We start from the raw sequence: 26,306 nt of genomic DNA, 5'->3' as shown, positions 1-26,306 counted from the left end.
CGCCTAAAATGGGAACCGACTCTTAGTGCAGCGTTCTTCGAACGGCAGGATTTTGTGACTAGCAGGATGATGGCAAACATCATCAGGCAAACATCATCATCATTCAAAATATCCATATCCCTTATAGCACGGGCAACTGATGGCTCTGAAAGGCTGCTAGTCCCTCTCTTGTGGCCACTGTGCATTCCTGAGCATCACCGTCTGGCTAGCCCAGATTCCTATGAATATTGTAGAAGAGATTTAATCTGCTGGGGCATTCTTACTTTAAGTAATAAATACATTTTAATCAGAGACTGCATCAAATCTTCTTTATATTTTTTGGTAAAACTATAAAAGCAAGTAATTTTAAAATTAATTTTAGCGGGGGAGGGCGCCTGGGTGGCTCAGTCGATTAAACACCCGACTCTTGGTTTCAGCTCAGGTCATGATCTCACAGTTCGTGGCTTTGAGCCCCACATCAGGCTCCATGCTGATGATGCAAAGCCTGCTTGGGGTTCTCTCTCTCTCCCTCTCTCTCTGCCCCGACCCTTTCTCTCTCTCAAATAAATAAACTTTAAAAAATTAAAAAAAGATTTATGGTGAACCCCATTGTAAGAAGCCATGTCTGCTTTACCTGCTTTGTAAATAATGGATGTGCTTAGGGCACCTGGGTGACGCAGTCGGTTAAGCGTCCGACTTCAGCCAGGTCACGATCTCGCGGTCCGTGGGTTCGAGCCCCGCGTCAGGCTCTGGGCTGATGGCTCAGAGCCTGGAGCCTGTTTCCGATTCTGTGTCTCCCTCTCTCTCTGCCCCTCCCCCGTTCATGCTCTGTCTCTCTCTGTCCCAAAAATAAATAAAAAACGTTGAAAAAAAAAAGTTTTAAAAAAATAATGGATGTGCTTAAAGTAACACCTGCATTTTAGATGCTATTGTCAACTGGCTATGGTTAATGAATTTAGATTTCTTTAAAGGCTACTAGGAGATAAACAGAAAAGAAAATCAAACACTGGAAATTTTGAGAGTTTCTGATGATGTCTATCACTTGTTTGGAAATATTATGGATGCCTTTTAATTAAAAAAAAGTTTTTTAATGTTTTTATTTATTTTTCAGAGAGAGAGAGAGAGAGAGAGAGAGAGAGAGAGAGAGAGAGAACAAGTCGGGGAGGGGCAGAGAGAGGGAGACACAGAACCCGAAGCAGGCTCCAGGCTCTGAGCTGTCAGCAAAGAGCCTGACGTGGGGCTCGAACCCACGAACCATGACAAACCATGAGATCATGACCTGAGCCAAAGTCAGATGCTTAGCCGTCTGAGCCACCCAGACACCCCAATTTTTAAATAATTATACTCTTGCAAAGGCCCTGTAGCCTGACCATCTTCCATTTAAAAATAAGGGAAGCAGAACTAACTAAAATTTAAATAAAAATGTGAAAAAAAAAAAAAGGGAAGCAGAAACCACTGAAGTTCATGTTAGACTCTACCCCCCCCAAAGGATCCCTTCAAAATGTGCCACCTTGCATTGTGACAGCCATAATCCGCAGCAACTTTCAAACACATTTGTCCCAAATATATCACTACAAGATTCTCTAGTAATTTGAGGGCAACATCATAAAACCAGTATGAATTCTCACCGGAATCTAATTTTATTTTTACATTTTTTATAGTCTACCAGAGAGAGAAGGATCTTACCATCCCCGAAGATCAGCGGTTTGCCAAAAGCGAGCATCGAATTTTGTAGATTCTCTAACCTGCAGATGCGAATGTAAAAAGCCTCCAGTGTTCCAGTTCTACCCTTATAAACACTCACACGGCAAAAATGTCCCAAAAAAGTCTCCATCAATGACCTATTTGTTTGGAGCCCTAGATAATGCGGTAACAACAGAACCTTAATAACAGGATTTGACCTTATCACCTAATTATTCAAGGGATGACTTCTTAGAAAACTTAACCTTCATTTGTAATTGTGATGCTCTCCTTAGGAAATCTAAGCAGATGAATGAGGTTAAATTAGGACATCACTGAGAGAAGGAACCTAAATTTGAATATATCTGCCACCAGTGGCACTGGGGATTCAACAGTGACACAAATCAAATGCTTCCTATGTAAGCAGAGTTAATCAGTCCTGAAAATGCACTAACATAGTACAAAGCAGTATTTCTTTTCAGGAAATGCAACATTATACTGGCAAATATATTCCATCTTAACTCCAAAATGCCATTCAAAACCATCCTATGAAAAAGGACATCAATTTAAAACATCTGGCCTGAAACCAAGTTGTGGAGTTGCATTTTACTTCTTAAAATTCACTGTTGTGAGAATGCAGACTTTTTCTATCCTAAACTGTGGCTCGTTGATCTTAAGCAAATGTTGTGCCTCTAGCGTGGGTCATTTCAGCATTGGATGGACTGATTCTGCCCTTCTGATCCGTCTTAAAGATGTCTTGGGGGACATCTTAATGTAAGCAGGGCCCTTAGACCCTTCCTAACAAGCATTACCACAAAGTGATCTCTTGTAACACTCATGGTTCCAGGCATAGAACAAGACCATTGTGTGTGACCTGATTTCATTTCAGTGACTGTCCCAGTAAAGAATGACATCATCCCATTCTTTTTTTCTTGATCTCCACTTGTGACTGTCCTCATCTCCCCGCCCCCACCCTCATCATAATTAAACTGCTCTCCTCCCTCCCGCTCCACACTCCTCATCCCCAGAGAAGTAGCTATTTTCCTCTTAACTTCCTGCCTGAATGTATCATTACGGCAAGAGCAAAGGGCTTTCCTCTGGTCGGTTAATATCCCCGGAGTTTGTTTCCTCGCCATAGTAGACAAAGCCCTATTCTCTTGGCAGCCAAAGTGCACTGGGAGGACCGTCTGCTGGGATAGGTCTCAGTCAGATGAAAATAGAGAAAAGCCAGCAAGAGGTGACACAGCCTGATGGGCACAACGTTTCCCATCCTATTGACGTTTGGTGTTTTCTGTCACCACAAACTCCTTGGCTTTGAGGATGTACTGTCTACACAGGTCCATTTAACGATGTGTATGCAGGTGTGCACATTGGTATGCCTGCGCATACTGGCACTTGCTTTATCGCTTACATTTGTATTAGGACTCACATGTGAAAGTACTTAGTTTCAGAGGGGCTGAAAGGACGATGCAGGAGAAGACATTAGTTTAAAAACAGGCATTAGAAGGCAACTAAATAAAACGGCTATGTGAGGAAGGTGTGGGTTAGATTTTTTTTTGACTGTTATCTCTTATCGGGAAAAAGCAAAATCCACTCAGGTGTCCACATCTATGGAATAGAGCACAATTTCAGACTATGAACTATGAAGACAATGCAGAAACTGTAGACTGTTTCGATATAAGAGTGAAAAGAATCAGAATAAAATTGTATATTCTCTATGTTTCCAATTACATAAAATATTAGCTAGGACCATATGAAATTGCTGCTTTTGTGGGTCAGATATAGTCCATAGCAGCAATTTTCTATGATTCCGCATTGCATATATTCATATTAGAAAAAAAAATCCTGGGCTTGGGTTAAGTGGGTGTGTGTTTTACCTAAAAAAATTTCATATTGGGTCCCTATTATGTTGTGTTTTTTTTTATGAATTACTTTATATCATTTTATTTTCTTTTTAGTAAGAGAGGGAGAATGCATGATCCAGGGGCAATCAAGAATCTCGAGCAGGCTCTACACTCGGCACAGAGCCCGACATGGGCTTTGATCCCATGACCCTGGGATCATGAGCCGAGCCGAAATCAAGAGTCGGATACTCAACTGACTGAGCCACCCAAGTGCCCCAGGTTTTATTTTTAAGTAATTTCTACACCCAACGTGGAGCTCAAACTTAAAACCCTGAGATCAAGTCACATGCTCCACCAACTGAGCCAGTCTAGTGTCCCGCTATCGTATTGTTTTACAACAAATACATTATTTTAATTGCCATTAGGATGTGCACTGAGAAATGTTCAGGGTGACAATGGTCACAAATGAAAACAGTTGGCTTCTTAGCAGCCCCAGATTCCGCTCTTTATATTCCACAGCAAGCTTTAAATGCTCAGTAGACACCCAAAGAAAATTTTAGCAGTTTTTAGGGTCTAAATCTGAAGTTGATTCCTTGAAAAGATAGAGTTTACTATTACAATTTATGGACAATTTAAAAAATCTCTTAAATTTAAATTAAGGCATTGAGTATAACTTAAATTATTAGAGTAATATAGAAAATAATAAAGTGCCAGGGAGGCACAACTAAGACATGCTTTGATAAAATTTTCCATCCTAAATGGGCATCAACAGGGCTAGGAAAGGTCTTAATTTCCTTATAAACAACATATTTGCTGTTCTAAGTTATCCCATCTGTGTGCCCCCAGCCTTGTCTGACAGTGCAGTTTTTGAGACCAGAAGGTACAATAGAAGCCATTCAGATTTTGGCAGGTGGACTTCAAGCTGAAAACCAGGCTCCACAAAAAAATAACAGTCTGTTCCACAGGTGTGAACATTTTTGACAAGAGCCCTCAAAATCTCCCCCAAGCTGTGAAATTTAATTGTCCTTTTGTTGTTTTATTGCATGTGAATACAACCTATCTCTCCTTGGAACAAGAGAGAATCTTCTGGCAATCGGATAGTCAGGGGATGCTTAGGCAGCTTCTGAGTTTTGCTTATGACATCTCCTGGTTCTGTTTCTTGTGTTATGTATCTTGGAGGTGATGCCAAGTTCACTGAACTGCAGGTAAGCAGTTCTTAAAGCTGGAAAAATATTAAATGAAAGAACTTTATATCCAGATGACATGAGCAGAGAGGTAATCAAAAATGCACAGGGCAGCATTTTGAAGCTCTAAGCCTCATTAAAGTGGTGCTTATTTTATAAACCTGACTGTCTGAGCACACATAGAAAGGACTCATTTTTTTTCTACAAAATTTACCAGATGGGAAGACTGTGGACCTGTGAATACAGATGTGGTGGTGAAGAGCGACTCAGTTACCTATCTAATACAGCTCAAATGATGGATGAGGAAGGGCGGAGATGTTGAAGCTGGCCACTGGTCCGACTTTGAATTTGAATATTCCAGTCCAAAGAGAGAAAAAAACAGACCAGAGACTTCTCTCACAGGGGGCCTATAGGTTTTTAAGAAGTAGTGTCTTGTGTGTCAAATTTGAGCATGTAATTCTAACTTGATGCAATATTAAACACATTTGTGTTTTCTCATAATAAGAATACACTAATGAAAAGGATATAATGCTTGAAGTGATAAAGTTGCCCATTAAATGGAGAACTGACTCAAGAAGATGAAGAACTCTGAAGTAGTCATAGTTCTACTGTTTATTGAATTTATTTCTAAACAGAAATCTTTTTTAGTTTCTGTTTGGGAGTATTTCCTCTCCTGTCCAGAGTTTTGAAGGAAGGAGACTTCATTTAACTTCGACTTGTTTTCTCTTATTTTTTATTTAGCTTGTGGGTAACCAGCTTCCACTACATTTCTGGTGATACCCCAGACCATTTGCACACAGAGCACTGAGAATTACAGGAAAAAAATTGCCAGTGTTCATAATTTTCTGTCAAGGAAGTAACCCCACACTCCCATACACTTCTAGATATTTTCCTTCTAAATGTGGCATTTGTAGAGGACACAAAATGCTTAATGTCATAAGTATTAGAAAGAGGAGGTGGATAAATCAATCCTCAAAAGACAAACCTGAAATTCAGGCCAGACCTGTTGAAGATTTCATTTTGTTTTGTTTGTGTGAGGTTCACAAACTTTTTGGTGATTGGAGGCCTTTATCCAAGCCAACCTGGGCCAACACAAGGCTTAGAATGAAAAGCAAGCAGAGGGTAATGACTTTGAAGAGCTGCAATTTGAAACCAACAGGAACTCAGCAGTTTCCATTGCATTAATTTGGTTGGGGGTAGAAGGAAACAAATTTCAATGTTGACATTTAAGCAAAGACACATGGGGCTGTAAACTCACATGAATCAACACCCCTGAGAATGTTTCTGCAGCTAAGGTTGCATGGCTTGGATGGGTCTCTGTAACTCTTCCCAGCCCCACAACACTCAGGGCACTAGTGTGTATGTGGCCAAGACAGGAAACTGTGAAGGCAAGCTATGAACAAGACAGGTGACATCTGTGGTTTTCACTCCTGAGACTGTGGATGGCTGGGTGTAGCTGGCCTGCCATTCCCTGTGACTGATTCCCCTGAGCTTCCTGAGCAGCTCATGACATGTTAATAAAGTTCTATGATCCTTCTTTCCTCCCTTCCTCCCTTCTTCTTCTGTCTCTCTCTCTTTTCTCTTTCTTTTTTTCTTTCTTCCTTCCTTCCTTCCTTCCTTCCTTCCTTCCTTCCTTCCTTCCTTCCTTCCTTCCCTTTCTTTCTTTCTTTCTTTCTTTCTTTCTTTCTTTCTTTCTTTCTTTCTTTCTTTCTTTCTTTCTCTTTCCACCCAATGTGGAACTCAAACCCAATAACCCTTAGATCACGAGTCACAGGCTCTACTGATTGAGCCATCCAGGCACCCTGATTCTTCAAATACTCATTGTTCAGATGGTTCTTTTGCCATTCCTGAAGCCTAATTTCATGAAATGGCTCTACCACATTTAAGGTCCCTTTTAGCTCTCTCAGCCAAGAAGGATGAAAATGTTACAGGAAGGCTCTCTTTCTTACAATTCCCCATCCATGGAACTTTCCTCTCCTCAAGTGACATGGTATGCTCAGGTTTAATTAGCACCTTGGTTTAATTAACTAAGAGATAAATGTTTGATACGAGTACCTTTGAAGATGTTCTGCAGTTAACTCTGTCCTGGAGAACCTTCACGTCATCTGCCAAGTTCGCCTTCTTCAGACAGTGGTGGGTGGCAGTCAGCACCTACGATGGAGAAGAGTCAAAGTGTCTTCAGTTGCATTTTATCAGTGGCTTCTCTCATCTTTCTGATAGCGCCCTTTCACAACTTCAAAAGAGAACATCATTAGGAATAATATTCTCCAAATTTTATCCACGCTGATTTTCTTACAATCACTTGCAAGAGACTTTGAAGTATGGTGAGTAATTCAGTCCTTTTGTAGAAGTTTCTATTTGACTCTCTCTTCATCAAGGGAAAGACTTTCCCTCAGATTCATTTCATATTACTCTTTGACTGGATTTCCTAAGACTAATAAAGAAGAGTATCTTTTCAAAAGTTTAGAAGGTGTTCCAAGTTTAAAAGCTGAGTGACATCTAATTTGAGGTTATGAGACCTGTTTTAAAGGGAAATGTGCTGAGTCATAAAATCTAAAGTTGCTGTAGGCTATTATTTGATGAGTAGCAAAGTAAGCTACCTTGCTACTTATTTAACAAGTGGTTAAATTTGTTTCTATTCTGCATTTATTACAGTTGAAAAATGTAAGTAACTAAAATCAACTTAGATACTTTGAATAAGAGGAGACACTGCATTACGTATTTGATGATGCAATCTTGCTGCCATGAAGAGCACATTTTTAACATGTACACATCTATGATTTATAATATAGAAAAATATTAGATATATAATGTGTATCTTATCAGAAAATATAAGATACAAGAAATACAAAAGAATAGGAAAACATCACACATGATCTAATAACCCCAAAACTCTTTTACCTTGAAAAGGTATTTCTCTTGCCCATGTAAATAAATATTAAAACATTCCATTTGGAGCTTTCTTACCTCTTCACTGGTAAAAACAACTGTCTATTGGTATATGCAGAGGGGAATTGCAGAGGTAATGGGTAGAGATGATCTCCCTCAGGATAATAGACCTGGCATCTCTTCTTGATCTTAACTGGCCCCAGTGATCCAGGTTGAATGTGGGGCAGTACCTAGTCCTTTGCTCTGTTCTGGAAGCTTCATTCTTATAGTGAGGTTCCTGCAGCAGGGACTCCCTGGAGCTGGCCTGTTGCTGCAGGACCCTTCCTCCCACGCCACCCTTATCATGTCTCTTTCCATTCCTGACAGAAGCTCAACTCCTCCACCCACTTACGCCACCCTCTGTAATCTGGCACACCCAACCCAGCTGGCCCTCGAACTACTCCCCTGTGCTTCCCGTTCTGGGGGCTGGTGAGCTGTAGGACTTCTACTCTCTCTGTTCTCACGTCTCTGATAATATTACAAACCATTATAAGTATCACACGGATGTCTACTTTTTAAATACGTCCCTGGAGGACATAGAAATGTTTTTTTTATAATTATGCATGACACCCTGTGATCTCTAGCAGTAAAAGTTAACACATGAATGTGAAGCTATAAGTATCTGCGATGGTCGCGCTGGCATAGCCTAAGGCCAAAGAACATCCTTTTTGCAATCGTTCTGAATATACTATTGAGCGTAGCAGACCCTGGAATTAGATGCCTGAATTCCAGCCTACAGCATTCACTAGGTGATCTTGAGTGAGTTAATCTCCCTATGCCTCCGTATCCTCTGAAAAATGGAGATCTAACATTGTATCTAACCCACAGGGTTGATGTGAGAATTATATGCAAGCATCCATGTAAAAAATTTCGAAGAGTTCATGACCCATCATAAGCACACAGTAAACATTGGCAAGCATTATAATTGGGGTTAATTTTTGTTGTTGTTGTTTTAGCTCTTGCAGTGGTAATTTGCAATCAAAAGATATTTTCGTGGACCGAGATCAGACTTTTCATAAATTTTATACATGGAGGCTCTGATTTGTCATCATTAAAATGACAATTTGTGGGCGAATAATGTAACACTTTAATTGCTACTGGCTATTACAGAAAGAACAGAGGCAGCCTAAATATCTGCCTGGTAAGTATGTGCCCATGGGAGTCAAATACCTCCTGCAGTGCCGTGTAAAGTTGTATTGGCCAGAATAGAGCAAGGTGATAAGACAGTTGAGCCATCGCAGTTTTCTGTTCTATAACCTTGATCCCAGCAGATGTATTGCCTGGATCCTGTCTTCATTTACACGTAGCACTTGTACCAATTCATTATAAATAGGCATAGTACTCAATGTGCAATAGAAATTTCTTACTAATAAAAATAAAGAAATTTCTTATTAAAATGTTTTTTCTTTTTAGAATTTCATTAATGAACACTTTGCTGAAACAAATTTATTCTTTAATTTCAGCAAAACAGCATCATCTGGCAAATAAAGTTAACATTATTAAAGAGAATGTTATTGGTTTATGGTTTTGTTTATATTTAATCTGTAATTTCTTTTGGATTTTCAACGATATAAATATAATGATATTATTGTGGACGCAAAGCTATGTAAATATCATTCAAGTGAGTTACGCCCAGGTTTTTTTTAGGGTTTATATTTCAGTCACATTTTAGTAGATAGCAGTGTAAGACAATACATTGCAAGACAAGACGATGTGATCCATCAGTCAGGTAGGGAAACGCTATAGGAGAGTTCCCACCAGCCTGGCTTCCTCAGGGTCCCCCATGAGACTCTCTTTATACTTTCATTTCTGCCATTTCTTACCTAGAAAAAGCCACAGTTATTCCCTCCACATATTCAAATTCTAAGCACCCGTCTGGGATCAGCTGAAGTCCTGACATTTCCTGACAAGGTCCATTTTCATTTCTGTCGTCAGCCCTCCAACACTTAGAAATTTGTGCCACAAATGTAACATTTAGTTATACAGCCCCACTGTTGTTGCTGCTGCCTACACGGGTGAAGGTCTCATCTCTCCAACCAGGTTTTAAGATTGCTAAGCATGAGAGTTATACCTGGGATTTTATATACATCTCATACTCTAATCATACATGCCCCCTGGTAAGTACCGGGCACTGATTGAGCATCACTTTATTCACTTATTTATCACTTTTTTTTCAATGTTTATTTATTTTTGAGAGAGAGAGAGAGACAGAGAGACAGAGAGACAGAGAGACAGAGACAGAGCTTGAGCAGGGAAGGGGCACAGAGAGAGGAAAACACAGAATCCTCCGAAGCCGGCTCCAGGCTCTAAGCTGACAGCACACAACCCGAAGTGGGGCTCGAAGTGATGGACCACGAGATTATGACCTGACAGAAGTCGGACGCTTAACCAACTGAGCCACCCAGGCACTCCAGAGCATCACTTTATCACCAGAACCTGAGTCACATATTGATCCCGGGTTTGTTTTGGAGTTTATTTAAGTTTTGGTCAAAAATATCTAATCTAAGACCTTGGATGGTTCCTGAAGCAAGGATACATTTCCGGTCCACACGGCACTGAACCTAGGCCACACAAACTTGAATGAAGCAGGGGATCTTTGGCCTACCTCTAGACCATTTTGCCCTTTCTCTTTCTCAAGCCAGACTTATGATATTTTCTGTAAGCAACGGCTCAGCACAAGACTCAGATGTGTGTTACGCAAAGACATGGGGGGGGGGGGAGAAAGAGAGAGAGAGAGGGAGCGTGTGCTCGTGTGAATCTCAGTTTCTCTGTTCATAAAATATACAGATAAGATTGGGAGACATCCAAAATCCCTTTCTGCTCTAAAATTCTAGGAAATGCTGGCACCCGTGCCCATTAATTTGACATTAACATCCACAACTCAATGTGGGTGTGTGCCAGAATTTCACCTGCTGATAATATAATGGGAAGTTGAGTTGGATAGTTTAAGGACTGTACTTTAAAAGTTTGGTTTGGCTTTTCTCTCCGCATTAGCGTTGTACTTAGCACTTAGGAATCCATGCTATAAAGCAAGTAGATGATTGAACTTCACTCTTGGCTTTTTTCAGTTGTTCAGAAACTGAGCTGCATTTCCTGGCTCTCAAACTTCGTAAACTCATCAGATTTTGGTGTAGAGCAATGTCATTAAAATAACAGTCCTCGGTGGAGAACACTAGCAGCGTTCATAGTGAAATGCTGAAACAGTAACTGATGTTTTTAAACTGTGAATTGGAGGCATTTATCTACGCCGCACACACATATACATTTAGACAGACGTGGACGGTAAACGCTTAGATTTCTCGGGTAGTTGTCCTTCCATTTCTTCTGGAAGCTGCTTTCAGTCTTGTTGCAGAAGTGCATTCCGTCTCTGCTTGCTGTGCCTTGGAAAGTAATAACAGTTCCAAACTGCTTTCCCTAAGGAGCTGTTGGAAGGTCCAAACTGTCCTCATTAGAAACCTTGCACTGAACCACACAAATCCTGCCATTGTGGCTGGTGCTCGCATGTGGGACTATTACTTCATGCACAATGACATGGGACCGAAAACATGTGAACAGGAAGCCAAACCCAAGAGAGAGTTGGGGAACTTCCAGCTTTCCGAACTGAAGCAGAATCCGGCGATATTCCGCACTCAGGTGTCTGGGGGACTGCACAGCTGCAGCCTATCCACTCTTCAAACACTGCTCAGGACAGCGCAGTGGCTCTGGTGGCACCCCGCCTGGAGTAAATCATCATGTCAGCAGACCCAAAACGACTGTGGAGAGTGGAGCACTTGCTTACGAAGCCAAGACTTTAAATGGCTTGAGTAGCCTACGTGTGGGATGGTCGGCACCATATATGGAAGCTCACTACATTCTTCAAGCTTCCTCTTGTGCTAATGGGGATTCCCCCAAATGTATCTAGCTCCTTCTTTAAATAATAAACTTTTGCAGGATGCAAGTTCATCTTATGCTAAAATATATAGAGGGTGATTATTTTGAATAATGGAGATAGTAACGGTTCCTTTTTGGAATTCTTCTTTTTCTTTTCTTTTTTTTTTTTAATGTCGGAAGCTGTTTGGTAAAAATAGAAACTTTTCGTCATTTTAAGAGCCCAAAATAATTTCTGAAGTTTGGGGGATTTTGAAGTGAACCATCAGAGGCCAGATGGGATTCAGCTTAAAACCAAATATATCTTTCTGATGAGTGATAAACCTCTTTACATTCAGAAGTGGAAATAGCTTCTTAAAATCTGTTTTTAAATATGTTGATACAGTTTACCTACCAGACGGAAATATTATATGACTTTGTGAGACTAGTCGTGAAGTCTGGGGCTAAGCCCGTTTCATAATAAGTGGTGTTTGCTCTGAAGCGTTCAGGTGCGGAAGGCACTCTGAAATGCGGGAAATCCGAGCGAGGCTTTGCCATAGAAGATTAAGTGCTGAGTGTGGAAAGGGTGAAAGGTATAAGAAAACGAAGGTAATCAAGTAATCAGACCTCAAAGATTTAAAATGTCACAGCTTCCTGTTAATCAGATTGTTTTCTATTCATTCTAAATGTTAAAATTCTTCCAGTTGTCATCTTTGAAAAATTCGCAAATGTCATCCACCCGTTCTCTCCAGTTACGTATCATTCAAGCATATAGGAAGAACTTCCCTTGTCACACCGAAGAAGGAAATGGTTGTAGGCTGAGTAACGGCAAAGTAGATAATCACCAACTTTGCCTTAGTCTTAGAAACTACCTCCTTTTCTCTAGTGTCTGAGCGTATCCCCTAATTCAAGGACAGTGGAAAAGTCTGCTGTGGAAGGGCTTCTTCTTCATGATCAAATATTCTTTAGGAATATGTGTTCTTTCTCGGCAAGTATTCTACTAGCCCAGATCTTTTTTTCTGAGTCTCTGCTCATTCCTGATGGCTCAGAGGAAGTACAGATTAGTCTTTTTAAGGGTATGCATGGCTATTGGCAAGACTGCCCTAGACATGGCCTTCCTGTTGAAACGTTAATGGAAAAACAATCCACTCAACAGCACGGTTGCCAGATGAAAGGGCAGAGCCCAGTGAATCTAGATATTGACATTTCTTGGGGGCACCAAGCAGAGGGAGGGCTTAAACTTTGTCTCTCCTCAAAAGCCACCACCCCAAATCTGGCAACTTTTACACTTTTTTAAGAACTACTTTTGATTTTTACTCAATGTTGGAGTCTACCCTCTCGCTGACACCTCAATTCAACATCTCCCCTCCCCCACCACCCCTCCAAACTAACTCAATTTTGTTACAAACTTGTGCCTCCTCTGGTTTTATGGTATTCCATCGTAGCTACCCGGGTGAGCCCAAAACTAACACAGACCTTTCCTTTTTCTTTCACTCCCTCATTCAGCCCCCAAGCTGAGAATGTCGTACCTTCTAAGTAGTTCTGGAATCTGCACCCTATTGTCCACCTACACAGCTCAGGACCTCAGCATTTCTCACGGAAAACTACAATAGCCTTTTTGTTTTTTTCAATAGATGTCCTTTTTTTTTTTACGTTTATTTATTTATTTCCAGAGAGAGGGAGAGCATATGAGCGGGGGAGGGCCAGAGGAGGAGGGAGAAAGCGAGAATCCCAAGCAGGCTCCGTGTGGTCAGTGCAGAACCCAACGGAAGGCTTGATCCCATGAACCGTGAGATGGTGACCTGAGCCAAAACCAAGAGTCGGACGCTTAACCAACAGAGCCACCCAGGTGCTCCCCTAAAACAATCTATCAACTGGTCTTCTAGTTTATAGTATTGCCAGCCCCCTGGGCCTTTGCTCAACCCCCACTCCATACTGGATACTAACTCCTGTATGTAAAACCTTCCTGAAACAAAAAAATCCTATCTACTTGCTGCCTCCTCAGCCCCATGCAAAGTCCTCCCTTAACTCCCACTGGTTCAAGAGTGATCCTGAAAGTGCTAGGGTTGGTGAGTTAAGAAGCTTGTGCTATAATGCTTCCGTCACTGGGATGGGTTCGGTACAAACAAATGCAATAGTCTATTAAACCAAACGATATCTTACTGGTGCAGTTGGTTTGCATTTCAGCCCAAGTTTTTTGTATATCGATCTGAACCTATAAAACAGATTTTTTGCAGATCGTGAGCTGGTCCATGCATGAGTTTGAGTTTTACTACAGTACTAGGTCCAAGCACTTCGGCATGAGGCACCGGGATACTCATGATTGGGCCCCTGACTAAATCCCCAGCCCCTCCTAGAGGCAACACTCTGGCATTAACTGAAATCAGCCCCTCACCCCATGCTTTCTCACACCTTCTCTCCCAATGCTCTTCTCTTCTACGAAGTCCTGACACACCTCTTGCTGATCCTTTAAAACTCACACACTCACCGTGTCACTGCGAAACTTCCTTTGACTGACACCAGGCAGAAATAATCGTTCTAGCTTCACTTCTGTCACTTCACCTGAAACACACTTCTATTTTTAAGGTATCGCACTGTTAAGAAAATTATCAGTCGTTTCAAACTGTCTCCTCAGGCTATCAATTCTCCCAGGGCAGGATATTAATCTTACTCACCTTTGTATCACTAGTGCTTAGCATAGCACGCAATGCATAGTAGATGCTCAATAAATGAATGAACTGAATCAAACATAATAAAGTACATGGAAAAACCCTAAGGAGTGCCTGGGTGGCTCAGTTGGTTAAGTGTCCGACCTCGGCTCAGGTCATGATCCCACAGTCCGTGAGTTTGAGCCCTGTGTCGGGCTCTGTGCTGACGGCTCAGACTCTGGAGCCTGCTTCAGGTTCTGTCTCCCTCTGTCTCCGCCCCTCCCCCTCTCACATTCTGTCTCTGTCTCTCTCTCTCAAAAATAAACATTAAAAAAATTGTTTTAAAAAGCCCTAAAATTGACTGAAACACTGCTATTTTCAGACACTGTGCTGGGTGTTTCACATATATTATTTCCTTTTAGTCCTTTCAACAATCCTGCCTTTGGGGAAGGTAGTATTGAACTTATTTTATAGATGTGAAACCTGAGGCTAAAAATCTTAAAGATCTTGCCGCTGGTCATATTCAGGTAATGGCAAAAGCAAGTCTCAAATCTGGACCCCATCGTGGTTTGTACTCTTTCTACTATGACTGAGTATGCCTTTGAAGCTAACGTTGAGATTATGTGGCCGGTCCTTGTAATTACATTAGCTAGCAGATAGAATTTAGTGTTCACAGATCACTTTTAAATTTAGGGGTAAAAGCAACTAGAATCCAGTCTCATTTTCAACTTTAATTATGCCTTAGAATTTCTTGGAAGCCACAGAGAATTCTAAGTGGAAATGTCATTTAAAAAGATTCTTTAAAAATAGACATAATTTTATAATGTATCCTATGTTTGCTGAATAAATAGCTCTATGGCATTCTGAAATCTGATATGAAATCTTTCCGCCTGGCCCATTTTGGATGTTATGCTATCATGTAAAATTCTGAGCACTAGATAGATACAACAAATGTAAGAGTATATATGTTTAAATATATATTTAATTGTCCTGAACTCTCACATATGTATGTGTATAAACATACACACAAACACGCGCATTTATACATACTCATTATATGTGGTTTTTGCATCTGTGTATCTAAAGATAAAGAAAATCAAGCTCAGCGGACACATCATAGATAGCACTTCTGGCACTAAAAGTGAGAGGCCTTGTTTTTCTACATGATTGCCAATTTCTAAGTCTCGGTTTTCTTACCTGAGTAAAGACAGTAATTTTCTATATGCCATACTTAAGCCAAGTTGTAATCATGGTTCTGTAAATGCAAATTGCACAAGTCCCCAAAATAGAACTTTCTTTAAGTTCTAGTTTGTGTTCAGAAATTGTATCTTTCTTCGTGTTGTTCCAGGGTTTTAAGTTCACTTTTTGTTGAAAGACAGTTTCTCAAAGCAGTGAGCATCATCCCTGAGTAAAATACTCTGTGAATTCAGCATTCTTTACGAGAACCGTTTAATAACAGAGCTTTGGGGTTTGCCAGGGCCTGAGAAGTTAGTGTCCATGTTCCTTTAATATTAAGACCTTTCAGCTATGCGGTGAAAAACTTAACAATTCACATGTCCACTACAGTTACAGTGCTTTTGTAGAGTTTATACAAGCCCGTGCAAGTTTTCAAGCCTACACCGAGAGACGGGATTTATTTCAGAGTGTGAAAAGAAACTTCCAACGATTCCATTTGTCTGAAATCGTGAGCACTGCAAGCAGAGAACCTGAAGATTAAAGTCCCTCCATCCTTTCTGGTTGCCTACCAAGGCAGGCGAAGAACCAGGATTCCTCTCTAGGGTGACGAGATGTGTGTGAGACGGCCACACATGACCAGGAGGTGGTGAAAGTGGCCAATTTCAGCACCTGGCCGGGGTGCTCTTTCGTTCAGTGCATTATCAACCCAAACTTCTTTCCCCTCCCATGGTCTTTGGGAGGGACCCTACTGGGTGGAGGACCTTGGCCAGAAGCACACTTTCCATCACCCAAGAACCCGAGCTGAGCGAGGGAAACTGACTCCTGAGGAATAGATAATATGAGGTGGACCAGAACAGCGAGGAAAGTTTCCTTCCTTTCTAAAGAAAAAGCAGAGCATCATACTTACAAAAGCCGCCTTCAAAATCTTCTCTAGAGAACAAGCTCTGGGAACTGAGAGCGTGCAGAGGAGGAGAGATAAGGTGGCAGCGGGACTTCCTTCCTCCTCCCGAGGGCGAGAGTCATTGTTCCTTATCTCCCCTGACCTCCGAGGCGCGGGGAGCCAGGGAGGCCCGGCCTCTGACCCGCGCCGCCCTCCCCTCTGGCCTCCGCGCCCGGGCTTGGGGTTTCCTCTTTGCCGCTACAGCCGCCCGAAGATTCATTAGGGACTGTCTGCGAAGTGCTTGCAAGATGAAGAGGGTTATATAAGCCCGCGTATTATTATCATCACACACCCCCATAGAACCAAGGCTGCCAGACAAACAAAAGGCAGTTCCAAGAAGAGGAGGAGCAGAGGCAGAAGTTACTCTGGGGGTGAATCTCGGGACACCGCCGAACCGACTGGGAAGGAAAAAAAGGCAACTCAGTGTTGTATGCAAACGTCGGCAAACAAACAGTGAGCTGCAGCTGGCCGGCCGGCGACGGGGGCAGGCTCCTCGGAGGGCGGGCGGTTCCGGCTCCCCGCCCCGGGCGCCCGCACGGTAGCCGCCTGTGGCGGGACGCAGTGGACGGGGAAGATGTGGTGTTTGCAAAGGCGGGCGTTCCAGAGACCAAGTGCTGAGCAAACACTCATGTTTCTGAGACTCAGACCAGGTGTTTGCTGCTGCTTCTCTACGCCCTCTCTTGTTTTCCCGGCGAAGGCTTGCAGGGAGCTCCCTGCTCCGGGGCTGAACTTTAGTCCCCCAGTTGCAATCTCTGTGGGTCTCGTGTTTCTTTCTCTCTTTCTCTCTCTCCTTTTTTTTTTCCCTCTGTGGGAGCAATAGACCGAGCCAGAGGGTTCTTTCCCGCCTCCCTGGAGCTTGGGTCTGAGAAAGTTCTGATTCACTCTGAGCATCAATCTTCCTTGCTGACTCTCCCTCCCCAACTTGCTACCTCCTATTTTTTTTAAGATTCTTTTTGTCCTGCCCTGTTCCCGGCCCTGCTCCCCATCTCCCCAACTCCTAAGGAACTTTCTCATCCTGGTATTCAGAACTCCCGGTTTATTTGTCTCCGCGCTCCTGACCAACCTCCCAGCCCTCGCTTGGCCTCACCTACCCCAGCACATTAGAATATGAATCATGCTCTAAAGATGGCCTTTCAGTTCCTTCGCTTCCTAGCCTTACTCACATCCTCCTCCTCAGCCTGGAATGTCTGCACTCCCCTTTCCTTCAAAGCTTAGTTAAATCCCAACTTCCCCACAGAATCCTTCCCAAATTTCTCCTCTTTTGTCTGCCGGCTCTGCCTCTCTGCTGTAATTCAGCGGCCATCTGCCTCCCTCTAGGCTCCGAGACTTATGTGGTTCCCCAGGATGGCCTAGGGGACCGGGGCCTGTGTCAAGCAGGCGCTTAATGAATGTTTCCTGAATTTAGCCGACAGCCGACCTGATCTCACCTGGGCCATCAGTCTGGGAGCCGAAGGGGCCCTGTGTAACGTCCGTGGGCTCAGGTGAACGCAGCCACGTGGTGGCGAAATATTGATGGTGGACCTGGGCATTAGGCTTAGAGGGGTTTGTGGATAACCTTTTTTGTTTGTTTGTTTGTTTGTTTTTTAAAGGAAAGCTTTACAAAACACGGAAAGGGGCATCCAGACTTTACCAGAGCCAGCCTCCCCTCAGGTGTAAGTTCGCGAGGGTAACAGAATGGCCGGCATCCACTGAGCCTCTGCTACTACATTTAGAAAACCTATAAAGTGGAGCTTACTTAATAGAATGCCAGGAAAATTCCCCAAAGGTGAGATTTTCAGAAATCAGACTTCTGGGATGCATTTTACGGGGGGGGGGGGGGGGGGGGGACTCCTCCGCTATTGAAAGAACCGCAGGCTATCACAACAGCAATTGCACAAACGAACAACAGCTCCCTGGTGAATCGTTTTATGATACAGGGTGAAATATAGACCGTGAGCTGTCAGGTACTGAATTTCTTGTGGCTTAGCATTAAAGTGTTCTTAATGACATCCCCCCTGATATTCTCTGGTGAAGGCAACGTGCTTTAAATTCCATCTGTGGTGGTTGGATCGACCACGGCGTCCTTTAAGAGACTTGGGGTGTATCTACACAGTACATGCTCTCCAGTGCACACAAAATGTTCAGTCAGTTAGAAGAATTTTCCCGCCTCCACTAATTGGGAACAATGAAAACCAATTCAGGTTCTAAAGGGAAATGTTTGCCTCAAGTTCTTGAGGTTTTGGCTTTAGGAATGACAGAAGTCTCGTGGCAATTTAGCCGTTCAAGTATAGGATATTTCCTCAATCAGAGCCATGATGTTTATTCTAGCTCCCATTTGCGAGACCCTACTAGGTTCCAGACACTGGCTAGATGCTTCACATGCATTCTTAATGCAGCAGTTGTCCTAAAACAGAACTATTTTTATCTTCACTTTGCAGATGGAGAAACTGGTAACTCAGGTCAGGAAGTGGCAGAACGAGGATTTGAACCCACATCTATCTGTCTACCCAGCCTACACTTTTTCCATTCTGCTGAAAGCTGGGAGGAACCTTAGGCAGTGTCTCATCCGCTGGTTTTCAAACCGGATTCTAAGGAACTCGAGGCTCTCCAGGAAGTGCTTTAGGAATCTTTGGGGAAGAACTGGGAAAGAGGACGTGTGTTGGGAGGCCAGGTAAGTTGGGCTTGGCCCCAGTCATTGGATTCAAACAAAGAAGCTTCATTTCTATCTGTTTTATAGAGTGACTTTAAGTTTTGTTTGAAATAAGGGTTTTGCTACTAAAAAGTTATTTTAAAACTCTTGATCTAGGGGCTCCTAGGTGGCTCAGTCGGTTAAACATCTGACTCCTGGGGGCACCTGGGTGGCCCAGTCAGTTAAGCTTTTGACTTCAGCTCAGGTCATGATCTTGCAGTTCACAAGTTCGAGCCCTGCGTTGGGCTCTGTGCTCCAGCTCAGAGCCTGGAGCCTACTATGAATTCTGTGTCTCCCTCTCTCTCTGCACCACCTCCCCCACTCGTGCTCTCTCTTTTTTAAAAATAAATAAACATTAAAAAAATGAAAAAAAGAAGAAAACATCTGACTCTTGCTTTCAGCTCAGGTCATGATCTCGGAATTTTGTGGGTTCAAGCCCCAATTTGAATTCTGTGCAGGCAGCATGGAGCCTGTTTGGGATCCTCTGTCCCTCTCTCTGACCCTCCCCCACTTGGGCTGTGTCTCGAAAATAAATAAATAAACTAAAAAAAAACCAAAAAACAAAACCAACCTTCTTGATATAGTTTAACTTCCTCATGAAAAAGTCCAGAGAGATTAAATGTCTTGCCCCAAATTTTATAATAGGCCCAGCATTAACTTCAGATGTCCAAGCCCTTTCTGAAACCACTGGCCTCCCTGTACCCTTTATCTCTTCGCTTGTTAAACAGCAGGGAAAGTGAGAGATCATCTGACCTGACTGTCTTTCCTAACAGAATTCTTCATGAAAAATGGAAGGCAGAAAAACACCTTGGCTTCAGCAAGCTAGACTGTTTTTGGCCATTGGCTGTAAGTCTCAAGTCAGTCTATATTCACCTCGTGACAAATTAAAATCAAGTGAGGAATTAAATATGTAATTTGTCTGGATGGTTTAGGACCCCCTTCCCCTTCTCATTCAAATCAAAGTGAGTGGCAAAGGACGCTTTTGCATGAATCATCTTGTTAATTATATAGGCTTGGCTTGAGAGCACTCACTAGAAAACTGTTTACATCTCCCTGTTTATTAATCTAGGCAAAAGCAACTCTTTCGAGGCGCCTGGGTCGCTCAGTTGGTTAAGTGTCTGACTCTTGGTTTTGGCTCGGGTCACGATCTCACAGTTCGTGGGTTCGAGCCCCACGTCGGGTTCTGTGCTGAGGACGCTGAGCCTGCTTGGGATTCTCTCTCTCCCTCTCTCTCTGCCAGTCCCCGGCTTATGCGCATGTACACGTGAGCTCTCTCTAAATAAATAAATAAATAAATAAATAAACAAACAAACATAAAAAAATAAAAATAAAAAAAAAGCAACTCTTTTTACAAGAGACACGGTGTGTGTGGCAAAGACATTTTTCTTGGAGGGGCCAAATATAGCAAGGGAAAGTGAGCTCCTCCCTTCCCTCGGCAGGCGGAAAGGCTCCCCACCTGGCCAGCTCCTCTACAGCTGCCCCAGCTGCACTCCACCTGGTCCCCAGCCTAGTAAGTCTCACTTCCCTGCCAGACCACACGATCCTTGAAACAAGCCAACTGTATCCCGCCCTGGAATCAAGGTACACTTCATCCTCTTGTTACTACAAAGCCTACCACACCCCCCCCCACACCCCCGCCCTAGCCTTTTCTGTTTCACTGTGTTCCCGAATGCAACCTCTGTGTGGCTCTACAGGCGTGTAGCGTCCGCCTCCCCTGGGCTGGTGGCCTATGTGATTGACAAACCGCTGTTGTTCCCACATGTGCAGTGTCGGACGTCCTGCGTCTGGTCATTCTAGAACCTCTTACCCACGGGGTGAAGAGGAGGTGAACAAAACAATGACCAGACATGAATACTGATACTAAATGGAATTTTGCAGAGAACTAATGCCAAATATCACATCCTTTGGAGTTTTGCTAAGTGTCAGGCTATTTGCAAATAGAAATGAGTTTTAACTGAAATTATGTCAGCCAGAACTGACCTTTATTAATTTCCAGGCCCCAGAGCTTTCCTGTCTGCTCTTTTTAATTTTTATCGTTCTCACCTGGAGATTTTTGGGAGTAACAGCATTGTTCTCTTTCCTGAGAGGACTTAACTTTAGCCCTGCCTGAAGGCAAAAGAATAAAAAGGATGACCCTTCCATTCCTGTCATTTAAATCTCTACTAACTGCATTCTTTCTGTAAAATGTAGCAGAAAGAATTTTTCCCATCTCCACAGCCGAAGAGATTATAATAAACAGCTCTTTTTTTCCCTCCATTTGAAACATTCCAATATTAATATATTTCCAAATTCTGAGCCCTAGAAACAAAGCTTTAGATGTAATTTCTTTTCCTATTCATGAGATTTACAATAGGAAGGTCGTGTTTGTACTAGATTTTGGTTTGAAATTAATCTTCTTTTCTCCTCGGCATTTCTATAGAATCCAGGCACTTCATTATTTCACAGTCATTTCCAAATATTAAATGCTTGTCATTCTTGAGCAACGATCTAATCTTCCCTTTATGGGTGGAGAAACAAAAATTGTGGAACTTGCAAATCATTGCCAGGGCATAGATCACTGGAAAGGTTATGGCTACCCATTGACTTTCTTTCCTCCACACAGTCTTTGACTACAAAGTAAAACTGTAAATTGTTCCCTGAGCGTCATGTATGGCATCCTCTGACTATTAGGATGTATTAACGAAGAGCTCATTTGCATTCTGCCTTACAAGAGACACTTTATGGAGTAAATAAATATATTCGAACTCCACAGCCAACCTCAACGCTGAGGCTGTGCTATATCATCACGCCCCCTTTTCTGGCCTGTGCCTCGTACAGATCAGAATATATTCTCGGTTCAGTTGAACAAGGGTTCATTTAACCCACATCTGCTGCTCATCAAACCTCTATTTTAGGAGCGGGGAGTTCTTTTTCAGAGATAGATTCTGTCTGGAAGGTCTACGGCGGCAAATAGTCCTCATTAAATTTCACAACATTTTACCAACATATATACAGTACCCGCTTTTATGTGATTATAGAACCCAGGCAAAACCCAGCACCCCCACTTCAAAGGATTCCTCACTTGACTAATTCTAAAGAGTAAATTGATTTTCTCATCATTTGTTGTATTTGACAATAGAAAAGCTGACGCAGCAACATTGCTAACATAACAGCTCATTTCTATTCAAGGGGAAGGAATTTGCGTTAATATTCTTAATGACTGGCATCTTTATGAGAAATGTGAAATCATTTATCCTTAGCAATAACCTGACTAGGATTAAAAAGTACTTGGTACTTAGAACGGAAGTCATCTGTCAGGAAAAATTATTTAGACTGATGCAAATTAACTGAATAAGTTGGCTTCCTAATTATGGTGTATATATTCAAGTTTGTTAAAACCGGTTTGAACTAAAGCATTTGGAAAGGATCTTTCAAGAAGTGATCTGACATTCTGTTGGAGGAAAAGATAACACATTTATGTCACATTTCCTCAGGACTTCTGGAAATGATTTAAGGAGCCAGGACATGTAAATCAAAGGAAAACACATTAAGTAAGCGTGTATGTGTCTTGCTTATTAGGAACGGCAATAATGCCTTACAGAAAACACCGAGCGGCGTGTGTGTGTTGTGGTGCCCTAGATTCCAAATCAGCAGTCGTGCTTTCCTGGGGGGTTGTTTCCACCCTGTCAAGGCTGGCTTGGGGGTGAGCCCAGGGGATGAGGCTAAGAGATGAGCACTTCGGCCAGCCCATAGCAAACAGTGTGCAGACCAGTCTGTATTCTGTAGGACTTGTTCCACTTTGATACGCACAGTGTGCCGCACCAGTTAGCAAGTTTTTATTGGAAGCTCGGTCTTCTCTTCCTCGCCAGCTTCACAGTGAAACTTCATCTAGCTTTTTACCAAAAAAAACAAAAAAAACTAGTAAGTTGCGGGAAGAAGCACTTTACCAGCATTTGAGATTGAATTAGTCTGGGGGAAGAAAAAAGGCGTAAATTGCAGAAAAATGTAAACTGCTTTCACGTAATTAATGACCCGGTTTTACTGTTTAGCATTTATATGGAACTTTCTTTTGAGAGACAGAATTGATTTTTGGAGACTTGGGTCCAATTCCTAGCTCTACAGGTGTGTAATATTTTCATCTAGCTCTTTGCTTACAACTAGAATCACTAATATAGGAATAACAAAGTCTGAATGTGAATAGCAGCGTCTGTCATGTGCTAAGTACTCGGTTATCGTTCAGTTTCTCCTCCTTTTTCTTTTTTTTTCTTTTTTTAAAAGTTTATTTTGGGAGAGAACGAGAGTGAGCATGAGAGGGGGAGGGGCAGAGAGAGAGAGAGAGGGAGAAAGAGAGAATCCCAAGCAGGCTCCACGCTGTTGGCACAGAGCCCAATGCAGGGCTCAAACCCGTGAACCAAGAGATCATGACTGGAGCTGAAACCAAGAGTCGGATGCGTAAGCAACTGAGCCACCCAGGCTCTCCTCCTCCCTTTTCTAACAGTCTTTTAGGGAGTTTGTGTCCTAAGCATGAGTTCAGTATTATTTGCCCTGGGCGAGTAAAAAATATATTCCTTCTTTCAGTAAGCATTAGTGAAAGGGTGACCCTATAAACAGTTGCTTAAGTTTCCGTGTTTAAATATGAATATTTAATTATGTAAAGGAAAATAATAAGGTTCTCTCAAAAAAGGCAGTGCTTGATAATCATTAATAATAACACGAATGTTATTGTTGTGACTTCAGCCTGGGGGACAAACAGTTATTCAGGGGATTAGGTAAACTCAGGGAGTTCGGGTTTATGTTAGAAATCCTAAGAAAGCTTTTGCTAGAAAACAGTGGGTTAGAGAGACATAGAAAATATGAACAGAGGGAACATCATCCAAGAAATTCAGCATGTGCCAAATTCAGATTATCCCCTCCAGTCTTTTTGTGAACAGGCGGAGGAATAAATTGCGTATGCAAAAAACATATATGCCAGAGAGAGGAGCTGGGGCAAAGCGCAGGGGTGCAGATTGGGCTGAGAAAATGGAAGAAAAAGCAAGAGCTTTGTGAGACAGAGCCCTGGACACAGCTAGTGCAGAGTTTGCACTCTTTGGGAGATGCTGGTTAGACGATGTCCGGAGACCGAGACAGGAAAAAGTCTCGTTCTGCAGAATCTGCAAGTACCCATGTCTGGGGCTGGCAGGTGCATTAGTAAGAAGAACGAGAGGCTAAGAGCCAGAGCCTGAGGCAAGGATGATGGACAGCAAAGGGAGTGATAATGGGCAGTTCCCGAAAGGAATTGCTTTATGCTTTAAACTCATGCCAAGTTAAATAACCTGAGACCTGATATGTGACTGACTTCCTCGAATGCAGTTTTTACCCTGAAATTTCCTTACACTGCAGTAAGGTTAAGTTGTGCACTTAAGGTGTCCGTGTGCTGTGCTAGGGTGCAGGGCCAGGACAGGGGTCGTATTACTAATAGAGGAAGGAGGAAGGTGAATGTGGTCTTCTCAGCTCAGCTAACCGTTCTTATTTGAGGAATAATGTATACAGATGAGTATTACCAAAACCTTTGGAGTGGGAAGAAATCACAAAAGGGATGGCTCAAAGCATGGGTTGGAAGAAGAGAGGGGAAAATGTGTGTCGTATGTCCCACCACCTGTCTTGAACTCCTCTTTTCTCCTCCTGGTTTCTTCTTGTGTCACTGCTCAATGGGCACCTTTCAGGGCACCTTAGAAAGCCAGCTGGGTTCACCTCTTTTTTCCCCAGCTGGTTATAGCAAAGAGAAAAACTCATAAAGTCCAATTAGTCGTGAGACTGGGCATCTCTTTTTGTCATATAGACAAGAGATGGTAATCCAAGAGGTTATCCAGACGGTCAAAAGCCGTATCTGTCAGATTATCGACAAAGCACTTCAACTTTCTAGGGGAAGGCTTTTTAAAAAAGCGAAATTTGTTTTCTGTTATTATTTCTTTTTTTCTGGCTGTGAAAGGTGTGCTTCGCTGTGAAGCCATGTTTGGTGAATTGAACCAATTTAATTTTTAGGTCTTGTGTTTTAACTATTTAGATCATGACATCTTAAAAGCTTTTTAGAGAACTCCAAACATCATTCATTCATTTAACAAACATTTATTCAATGCGTAATGTGTGTTGGGGGCTGCTGCTGATGTGAATGAGATGTGGTACCTGCTTTTTCATACATTTGCTTTTCCATACAAACTATGTTCTTGGAAAGAATTCTGTCACTTACAGAATTAAAGAAATTACTGACATATGATAAAGAAATTGGTTTAAAATGTCAACTGAGCTTAAAGAAAAAAATGGGAATGTGGAATAAGGACAATTTAATTAATGATAGGGGATCTGGAGTACTCCAGATGCTGATTTGATCCCTGTAGGTCAACCATATCAGTTAACTTAGTCAAGCTCTCAGATCCCATTTCGTTGTTTGCATGATGCAGACTCCAGGTCATAGAGTTGTTGAAAAAGACTAAATTCGATAATGTATATAAAGCACTTACTTGTACATGGAAGGTAGGTACTTAAGAAGTCTTACCTGTTATTATACATTATATTAGTAAATAAAACATAGGCATCTTTTTCAGTCATTTTGTTTTGTTCTTTAAGAGAAGGTTTTTGTTTGTTTGTTTGTTTGTTTGTTTTTTCTATTGCTAAATACAACATGAGCCCAAGAAGTTTTAGATATATGGTCATTAGGGTATGAAAAAGCATTGCAATGTCAAGAGGATATAATGGAAAGAGTAGTGGTTCTGGAATTTGAGGACTTGAGTATCTGACTGTAGAATATGACTCTGCCATTTAGTAGCTATGAATAAGAATGATATATTACCTTAATAGCCTGTTTCTTAATCTGTGAAATGGGTTCAATACAGCCTGTGTTATCAACTTCATCCAAGGAGTTATGAGGACCAAATAAAGTAGAATTGTCAAAATGATTTGTAATGGGTAATAAATATAATAATAAGTTGTCCTGGGCTATGGTACTGATTACTGGTGATTGATTGGAGAAAGGTGTGGTTGTGGTTTCTAAATACTTTAAGTGGAAATTACTTTTCAATTTATATAGAAATAAATTATAGGTTTGTGGGAGGTGTGGAGAAGTAGAAGACCTGGATCGCATTCTCCACTGTGCCTCTGATCAGCTCTATTTGTGTATGTGAATTATTTAACTCCTCTGTGTTCCTGTATTTTAAAAATTTTTGTAAATAAAAATTTGTAAAAAAAATTGAAAATAATTACCAAAAAACAAACAAACAAACAAACCCACTGAGGCTTGGAGAATTGAGCTACCTTGTAGAAAAGTAGCAAGATAATTTACTCAGATTCATCTATTGTTAACAATTGGCCCCAATTCCTTTATCAATTGTTCACTTGCTATCTCTGCTCCCCACTGAAATATATATGCATATATTATATATATATATATTTTTTTTCCTT

At 41.9% G+C, this 26,306-nt stretch overlaps 1 protein-coding gene across 6 annotated transcripts in view; it reads right to left on the bottom strand.

Annotated features, from left to right (window-relative positions):
- The window catches only part of SULF1 (sulfatase 1), a 178,788-nt gene that overhangs the window by 137,578 nt on the left and 14,904 nt on the right, over positions 1-26,306 (bottom strand). For 4 of the 6 annotated variants that reach the window (XM_043601166.1, XM_043601167.1, XM_043601168.1 and 1 more), the window contains exon 2: positions 6,743-6,838. The gene's annotated coding sequence lies outside the window, so the exon portion shown is untranslated. Of the gene's footprint in view, positions 1-6,742; positions 6,839-16,192; positions 16,975-26,306 lie in introns of those variants that run through there. The other 2 variants (XM_043601171.1, XM_043601169.1) reach the window with 2 other exon arrangements.

Source organism: Prionailurus bengalensis, chromosome F2 (genome assembly GCF_016509475.1).
Source record: "Prionailurus bengalensis isolate Pbe53 chromosome F2, Fcat_Pben_1.1_paternal_pri, whole genome shotgun sequence".
NCBI classification, from domain to species: Eukaryota; Metazoa; Chordata; class Mammalia; order Carnivora; family Felidae; genus Prionailurus; species Prionailurus bengalensis.
Note: the sequence above shows the minus strand (reverse complement) of the source record. Positions and strands in the feature narration are given on the sequence as shown.